This window comes from Anas acuta, chromosome 7, assembly GCF_963932015.1.
Source record: "Anas acuta chromosome 7, bAnaAcu1.1, whole genome shotgun sequence".
Lineage (NCBI taxonomy): Eukaryota > Metazoa > Chordata > Aves > Anseriformes > Anatidae > Anas > Anas acuta.
Window position 1 is genome coordinate 36,065,326 of NC_088985.1, and position 9,017 is coordinate 36,074,342.

Below are 9,017 nucleotides of genomic sequence, written 5' to 3' on the forward strand. Positions count from 1 at the left end.
TACTGGCTGCTGCTTAAAAGTATCCCTTTTGGTTGGTTTGGTTGTTTTCCAAAGAAACCTGGTGATAGCCACCAACAGATTCAGAAGAGAAACAGGACAAAGCAGCTTGGCATTTGTAACCCCTTGAAGGTGATGTGCTTGGGATCAATTTGTCATTTGGCTTAGTAGCTTTCCCTATGCAATGTGGGTAGAAAGAGGAAATAACAGCAGTGCTTTAACCTCTGGAAGCTCATGATATAAGTACCCTTCTAGGTCAGCTCCACAGCCTTGCTGTCTTCCGTGTTCCAACCTGTATTTTTTGTTCTTGCAGTTATGTAAGAGAAGCAAGTGCCTCTAAGTTGCTCTTTCTCTGTCATTTCAGTCTTTAATATCATCCCATAATTATTCAAGGCAGTAATTTCTAACAAATCAAAGTCCTAAGGCACACACCAATTTTTATTTTTTATTATTTTTTTTTTTCAGAATGAGAACAGGGCTGAACTCTTGTGCTGTGAGCAAATGCTCCATTTTAATTGCATCACACACAGCCTTAATGATAAGGGATCATTCCATCTTCCCTAATTCAGCTAGTATGTGTTCGATAGTGAGGTGGCTTCCATACCAGAGGAGATGAAAGCCTTGGGCAGAGGCACGGAGTTGTGAGGGTAGAGGAAGAACACTTGCCAAGTTTCCATCACTGCATTGAAGGAGCTGCCTTGTTTTCCATTCAGTAGCTGCAACTAGGATATAAGAGGGCGTCTTGGCCTCTGTGCAAAGTGAAGAGCTCGTCAGCGAGATGAGCAAAGGGGCATTTTGTTTGGGTTTGTTGAGTGTCACAGGTTGTGCAAACAAGACATTCACCACACAAAAGCTGTTCTGCATAAATGTTACTCTTGACTCATTGGATAAAACCTAATTAAGGCTTTCCTAACAGGGCAATATTCTTTTTTTTTCCAAACAAAGTTCTTGAAAGAAGCAGGAGGGGGGATTCTCGTCTCCTTTTCACAAACCATTTCAAAAGAACTGAGAGAACACCCTTAACTAGATAGCGCCGTTAGGAGCAAATCATTTTTCATAGCACCTGGCACACTGCGTTAGGGTATCACACATCCCACCACTTCAGCTGTGGTCAGCACGTGTCTGCTGATGAGCAGGGGCTAACGAAGCGTGCCAGAAGCTGGGCTGTGACTGCTTAACCCCACTGCCACGCGGGGCCTGAGCTTGCTCCCCATTCAGCCACTCGGGCTTATTAATTGGGGCTGCGATCCACAGGAAAGTAACTGCTCTGTGGTTGTTTTCTGTTGAGCAGCTAATGCTCAGACTAAGTAAATTGGCTTGAAATATCTAATTAATAAGTAAATAATAGTCCATAAAGAGCAGCTGACTCTGTCTGCTGAGATACTACAGAAATGGGGCTTTGCTTAGCAAAAGAGGTCCTAATGGCCTTTTGGGGCAGTGCAAGAAATTCCCTTCTAAAGATGATTGTTAGTTTTGTCCTTGCTTTTATTCTAAAAACCAGTCTCGTCCTAACTGACACCAGCAGAAAGAGTCCACACTCTTGTTTTAAGACAGTATCTGTGATTTTCATGCAGCAGAATTGGTAATTCTACAGGTCACGTTAAAGGTTTTATACAGGATTTTAAACTCAAGTATTTGGTGTCTCTGATTTGTTTTGAAGTCTGTCTCTTCAAAACTAGTAAACTGATATACCTGTATATATATATGTATATACATGTATTTTAACAAGTTTTAAAGATCAGCAGCCTATGCACATCATTTTGGGGAGCAATGGTAACAGTGGTTTGAAGCAAATTATGTGTCTGTTTAACACAGAATGGGAAAAAATAACCTACTTTAGTTGTAGAATCTCAGAGGAAAGCAAAGTCCTACCAACACACCTACAGTGAGAACAATCTCCAGTGAACCATACGTATGCAAACGTTATAGCCTTATTGAGAAATAGAGCTGAACACAGGCATATTTTTCTGATTCTAATTAATATATATATTTTTTGTCTCCAGTGATTCTGTCTGATATCTCATTTTTTGTTTGCTCCTAGTTTGTGACTTTCTATGTATATGTAAAGTATGCATATAAAGTTATCAAAGTTATACACTTATATATATTTTTCAGAGCTGAGTTACCAATTTCTGAACATACTAAATGCATAATTAATACTTGATATACATTTAATATCTCTGTGGCAGTGAACTAATTTATTTTCTACTTTTATATTACTATTTAGTACAAGCTAAACATGAGTAAAGAATGGTATCCATCCCTAGGCATGTTGACCAGATCTGTACCATTACAGTAGTTCAGGGGGACAGAAGGTGGTCAACCTTCATCTCGTGAGACTCACAGCGCCACAAGGAAAAATGTGTCATAGGATTATTTTCTGTAACATAGTACGCAGAAATATCTTGCAATTTGCTCTCAAGTATAGCCAGGAGTCTCAAGTTAACTATTTTCTCAAAAATTTTGATGGCAAATATAAATGTGCGGTTGTCATCCCATGTCTTGTGTCATTGGTCATCTCCTGAGTGTACACCGACACTCAGCTCCTTCCAGGAATCTTCACCGACTTTGATACTGCCAAATCAATACCCTTTAGGTTATAAACTCTACAAGAAGCCAGATATTTTTGCCTAAATTGAATGCCTAACTTGAAAGAGCCCTTCAGAGCTGCAACACAGCTGAAAATAATTCCCAAACTGCCCTACTTCGATTTCATTCTGCTTCATTTAATGTGTTTCTGGAAGGTGGTGGTGTCCTTAAAGAATGCAAATTGCAATTCTTTTATTACACGAAAATATCTTCTAAAATGGTCTGAGTCTCAAGCTAAAATATTCTGAGTCTTATGCTAGGTAAATATTCAAGGGAAAAACAAGGGTAACTATGCAGAACTTCTGAAAGAAAGTGACACAAAAATAATTTAAGAGAAACTCAGAAATACTGTAATGCTTATTTTCAATATAAATTGTAAAATATCCTATGTGGAGATATTTATAACTCCATCACTACCTTGATTTATTTACCTTTGGGATGTGACTTTACAGTGTCCTTTTCTGTCCCCAGGTATGAACTGTAAGTGATCATAGCAAAGACTTCATTTACTTATGTATTAATTTATTTATTTCCAAATACTGTTTGGCTTTCACTTAAAGAAATATTTCTGCATTTTTCAAGAGGCATAGACTGAAAACATAAGGTGGAGAAACAGCTGATCCTTAGCATTGGAAATGTATGTAATTTTTAATATAAGGTGTATGTAATTTTTAATATAAGGAGGTGTTAAAGTGCCAGGCAGATGTCGCCATAATGTCTTTATCTGCAGTAAAACTTTTGTACACCACGTAATGTGCTACTTGTCCATTGAACTAGGATGTTTTGACTATGGATTTTGAAAGAATGTAATTAAGTTTCTATATATGCCTCACTTCTTTTAATGTCTTGCCCTAGAAAGTTTTTGTTTGACAATAGTAAATAAAATAAAGTTGACTTTAATTCTGTGTTTGTGTTTTTGTTTGTTTGTTTGTTTGTTTTATATAATAACTGTAGCTTTCAGGAATTCATAAAAATATGTTTACAGTTACTCATGACTTTATTTGGATTCATAGTTTTCTCTGTATGTGTCTATATATTTTTACATTTATAAATATATTTTAAGGAGGAGAGAGATATTTAGACAGTAGAACAGTAGAGAATGAGTACTAAATAATGTTGGTGAAGAGTGGTGGTGAATATCCATGGCCAGGTAAAATAAAAATAAGAAAGAATATCACAGCTGCCTTTCTTTTCATCAGCAGACTGTTTCCTTTATACCAAACTAGGGAGACGTATAAGAAATTGAGGTGCCTGACAGTGCATCAGACTTTTTTTTGGTTCAATATATTTGAAAACTATATTTTGAAAGGCAAAAACATATATATATTTTATCTGTCCAAAAGAAACAAGAACATTCCATAAATACCTGCAAGTATGTAAAGATAATATAATTTTCAGTAATGGTATAAATATATACTCTCCAGAAAGGCCTTTAAATAAAATTTTAAATAACATTTTACATGGATACAGTAAGATAGTAAATATGCAGTCCATTTTATTATTATTTTTTATTATTCTATTTTTAAGAGCCTGGTCACATTTTATTAAAATGGGTAACTAAAATATTCGCTGTAAGGCTGAACGTTTAGTTAACTCGGTATTCATATTTTCTAAGCAATCTTCCAAAAAAATAAAAAAATAATCCTGACATTAGATTTTAATATTTCAAACCTGTATTGTAATCAATGGTATAGTTTATATATAGATATGTCATCTACTCTTGACTTTCTCTTTCATATCCAATATCCTTTCTGACTACTGTGAGTTCATAGCTCAAAAAAGTTTCGTGATAACAAGATCAGCTGCTTAATTACAAGAAAACCTGTATTGGTTTGAATTTTCCATCTTTTAATTTGTATCTTTCCATGGCATTCCTCTCCTGACTTGACACTAAGGTGCAATGCTATTTTGAGAGAACAGTGTGATTGTAGTTGTTAACCTTGATGCTGAGTTGTAAACACTGTCAGGTTCGATAATTTCCCAAAGGCTGAGATCTGATGGAGCCAATTCTCAAAGATTAAAAGATATCAGGTAATTGATGATCTTTGAGGATGTCATCTCCATAGATTCTTATTTCAGCTTCCTTTCTTGCTTCTTTAGGATAGAATTTATGGTTTGTCCCCAGGGGAGGAAGAAAAAACAAAAGAAAACAAACAAACAAAATAAAACTGAAACAGGTGGAACTTGCACCCTTCTTTAAAAAAAAAAAAAAAAAAAAAAGCCTTTGGGGTTACTTGCATCTCCAAAAATCAGTTAGTGAATATTCTGAGGCTTGTGACTTGCGCTTGTATGTGCACTTGAAAGGCTCAAATTTGGGGAGGCAATGCACTGGAAGAAGGTGATGTAGAAGTAGAATTTTAACTGTTAGTTATATTGGGTCATCTGATAGCTTTTTATGGTACTCAGGGTAGATACAAGTACCTTCTTATGCTTAATTTGAGCACCTATCCCTAGCAGGAAGTTGAATATCTCTGTCTAGAACTATTCCGACTTCAGAACAGCACTTTAAAACACGTTCCTGACACAAATCCTTTATCAGAAGTGTCCAAGCATTAGGAGAGATTTGGGCTCACTGAACTGTGATGCAGCAGTACTTTGAAAGAGAAGTTTAATCAAGTTTGAATGCTTGAACAAACACAATATTCTGTGGGATTGGTGTTGTTTTAGTGTGTACCTGAATGCTTTTCCATTGCAAGAAAAACTTCTTAACAATAATGGCGCAATAAACTATTTTATTAAACATAAAGCTTGCGTGCCATTTCTAGAAATGCATCTTTTGCCATTGAGAGTGGGAGATGAAAGGACTGCTCAGACTTGCAGCCATCTGAAAAGTATATATATATATATATATATTTTTTTTTTTCTCTAAAAAGGGAAAAAAAAGTTAATATTTAACTTCCATATTTCATTTCCTCAGTATTATTTCCTTCAGTGACAGGATCGTATTTTGGAGGAAAAGACCTAGTTAAAGAAGTGCTAGTGGAGTAGAAATTGGGAAGTTCTGCAATTAAGATCCTTTACCAGGCTCCTGGATAGCTTTGAAAGCATATAAGAAAATCTAAATGGCTACTGTATGGCTTAGAAAAGATCCCATGAACTTGTTTTTTTGCTATTTTCAGAGAGAGTTGCATCTACCTTTTTATCAAATATCTTCATGAATACCAGAAAAAATCCAGGTATCCTTGCCATTAAAATGTCAAAAAAAAATTGCCTAAAATCAACTAATTAGAGCTTTAAATTATATTTAAAGATTGGGCTTTTCTTAACAAGCTAAAAGCACATTTACTAAGGCAAAGTAAGGCAAAGTTTTAAATCCTTGGTTTTGTTTGAGAGAAATATTCTGCAAGCCAGCCAACTGTGGAAGTTGTGTGAATTTTGTAATTAATATTTTGCATATGTACATAAAGCTCCAAATGACCTATTTTTAAATAAAGGACAATGATAACACCCTGTAGGAGGGTCAGACAGATCATTTTGTCAGAAATCACATGTAAAACGAGGGCCAAATTCACTTTAATCGGACCCACCGAGAACAAGTTTCAAGTCAAAGCCTTCAACTCATTTACATCAACAGCCGAGACTTCTAGCAGTCTGACCTGGTAGCTGGGCCAGGTTAAAACAAACAAACAAATGAAAAACTTTCATCTGTTGCTGTTCCAGTCTGTCAAATTACCCAGATAAAATCATTTTACTACTGTGTTCTGAGGTGTATTTTAGTTAGTGAATTACTTCCTAGCCCTCCTCTTAACTGCCTGGTTCCCCTCAGCAAAGTCAGGCCCACCAATTAGCGCAGGCTAATTCTGCTCCTTTTTATATGTGTGCCTCCTTTGTTATGCTGTACATTGTTCACTAGTTGGTATATCTAATGACAATTAGGGAATGAGGCAGACACAAAGACTAATTTGATCACCCGGAGACCTGCCTCCCAAGATCCCTGTGTAGTCAGTGGAGACACAGCAGTACCTCCAGGGCACTCCAGCTGAGGTTTCAGCTCGCCTTCGCCCTCTAGAGAAGCCTCCTTCTTTCCATTAACTACAGGGAAAGACTGGCATCCCCAGGCAAGAGATGGCCCCTCTCAACCACGCTCCCATTTTAATAAGGGAAGTCAGCGACAGAGTTTGACTTTTGAGTTTCAGTGCAAAGGCTGCTCGTCCGCCACGGTGGAAACGGGCCTGGTCCGGCTGCCTGATGGAGCTCATCCCAGCCCAGCTCCCGACCTGGCCCCATAGGCACCTTGTGCCTCCAAAATCAGCAATTCCCTTTGGGCACACTTCCAGGTGCTCTCGGGACACTACTGGCCTCACCAGGAGGACAGAATGAGGGAGGAATGGCAGTGGGGTGAACCTTTCACATGCATTAAAGTCATTAAGAAACGTTGAGGGGGGCGTCTATTTCACAGACCTATTCACTGCTGTGATTATAAATGTGTGCTTTTAAAGTTTCCCTTACAGTTTGGAAAAAGCAAACAAAACCCTTAGTGCCACAAGCTGTGTGGCCACTTTTATTTCCAACTTTTAAGAGTCCAAATCCTCCTGTGCTGTGCTAGGCTAGCAAAGCAGACCTTGGTTGTCCTGTACAAGGCACCGTGCTGCAGGTCAAGGTGCCTACCTCAAAAAGGTTCAACGTGCCCCCACAGAATGAGCTCTCTCTTTCTTAGCACTTGGCCGGTAATACAGCTGTGAAGAGAGACAGCCAGTAAGTGGATCTAATGTCTTTTCATACCTAAAATTGCCTTGTCATCTGAGTAATGAATTCTCTGGGCTTTATGATAGAAAAGATTGCAATTGAGCTTTCTTTCGGGTAGGGTAGCGGACTAATTTGCTAAACTGCTTTCACAGCCCAGGTGTGTTGAGAACGGAACCAAAATTATTAACCTTAATACAATTTTTAAACAATTATTAAGCTAATCGGATGCAAATTAAACAAAATGAACCTATAAATATATGTGTTTTTCAAATTAGTAATTGGATTTTTTGATGATCTTTGGCTTGACATTGATAAGCTGCTTCTCATAACAGTCTAATTAGGCAATATGTAAACTTTGGCATTCGGTTCTGTCCTAGTGGCTTTTTCAAATGATGTTTGTAAAATTTGCAATTTCATATTACAGATTAAAAATTAAAAACTGCAGGAGGCTAACATTAAAATGAGAATTCATTTCATGGAAAGCCCTGTAGACAAAATTCACCCTAATAGAATTGTGCATAAGGGGCTGCAAATCATGATCTATAGTTACACAGGGGAAGGCTTGTCAAAACCAGTATTGTTGGCCTGTAGTTCTATTCACAGTATTAAACCCATCAGTGAAGTCACTTTGGGGAAAATGCGAACATTATCAAAGAACAGTAAATTAGCAAGAAATTAAAGCATATACCCTTGCATTTCCAAAACAAAAGATCCCTTCATTAAAAACCTTTCATCAGTGGTTTAATATTCATAGCAGTAATTTGCATAACTAAATCAGTTTTCACTGATGAGAGACGACCAAAGTTTTTTCACTAATTTCTTTTTTGAATGAGCTCTCTAGTTTTTTGATTAAAATTTCACACCAGTAGTTGGGCAGAATTGAATACATGACTTAACCGTATTTGTGAGTATCATCCTTTAAAACGCCAAGTTAAATGTTGCTGTTGTGTAAAAAAATAGCTTGAGCTGCTTTGTTACCTCAGCAGAGCATATCCCCGCCTTGCCTCAAATCCTGGCTCGTGCTAAATTCTGAAATTCCGAGCCTGAAATATATGGTTGTGGGGTTGGTGTTTATTAGTTTGCTCCCTGCCTTTTCATGTTCTCATACCTGCACATGTACACAGAGCAATGATCAGATCTGACAGAGCCGATCTGGTAATTAAGAGAAGTCATTAGACTACACATGCTAAGAACTTTTTAATATCTCGGAAAGTGATAGCCTTTTCCAGGTTGATTTTTTTTTCTTTTTTTTTCCTTTTTTTTTTTTTTAATATTTTGAAAAGACCAGTTCCCTTGTGAAAAGCAGGAAGGAAAGAGGAAATACACTTGCCTCAGGGAACGAAGACAGAAAGACTTTTTCAATGTGCAAAATACATGTATATTATGCTGGCTCAGGACCACATAGCCCTTACTAGAAATCAGTTTAAACATCAAGTTCGAGAGCTAAGAGCTAATTCTGTCTAAGTCACTGAGAGATTAAAGTGAGTAACCAGCTGTACAATATTTACATGTAGGTACTCTGGGCAATGATTTATTAAACTGAAATCATTTAATTCATTTGAATTCTGACGTGGCATCAGTCACTCAACTGCATTGAGAACAGGCCAGTTACAGATGCAGTTTTAGTGTTTACAGTCACATAACCTGATTTCAAGTAAATTAGTTTCAAACAAATAAATGAAATAAATGTCCATGTTCAAAAAAGATAGATTGATCAGCAGCTATGAATTTTTGTCATTTTTTTT